The sequence below is a fragment of the Lupinus angustifolius genome, unplaced genomic scaffold (genome assembly GCF_001865875.1).
Source record: "Lupinus angustifolius cultivar Tanjil unplaced genomic scaffold, LupAngTanjil_v1.0 Scaffold_287, whole genome shotgun sequence".
Lineage (NCBI taxonomy): Eukaryota > Viridiplantae > Streptophyta > Magnoliopsida > Fabales > Fabaceae > Lupinus > Lupinus angustifolius.
Window position 1 is genome coordinate 418,452 of NW_017727606.1, and position 460 is coordinate 418,911.

Sequence of the window (460 nt, forward strand, 5' to 3'; positions counted from 1 at the left end):
AAAAGAATGTGATATCCACTACTAGACCATTGGAGCTTCTCCATATGGGCTTGTTTGGACCAGCACAAATTATGAGTTTTGGTGGAAGCTATTACGCCTTAGTTATTGTCGACGATTTTTCTAGATTCACTTGGACTTTATTTTTAGCATCAAAGGGTGATGCCTATAAATCTTTTACATGTCTAGCCAAGCAAATCCAAAACCAGTCTAACCTAAAGATTATTTACATTCGATCCGACCATTGCGGAGAATTCGAAAATCATAAATTTAACAAATTCTGTGATAAACATGGTATTTTGCATCAGTTCTCAACACCATGTACCCCTCAACAAAATGGAGTTGTTGAGAGGAAAAATAGAGTTCTAGAGGAACTCGCAAGGACTATGCTAAATGAAAGCAAGGTCCCAAAGTATTTATGGGCTGATGCAGTTCACACAGCATGTTATGTAATAAATAGAAT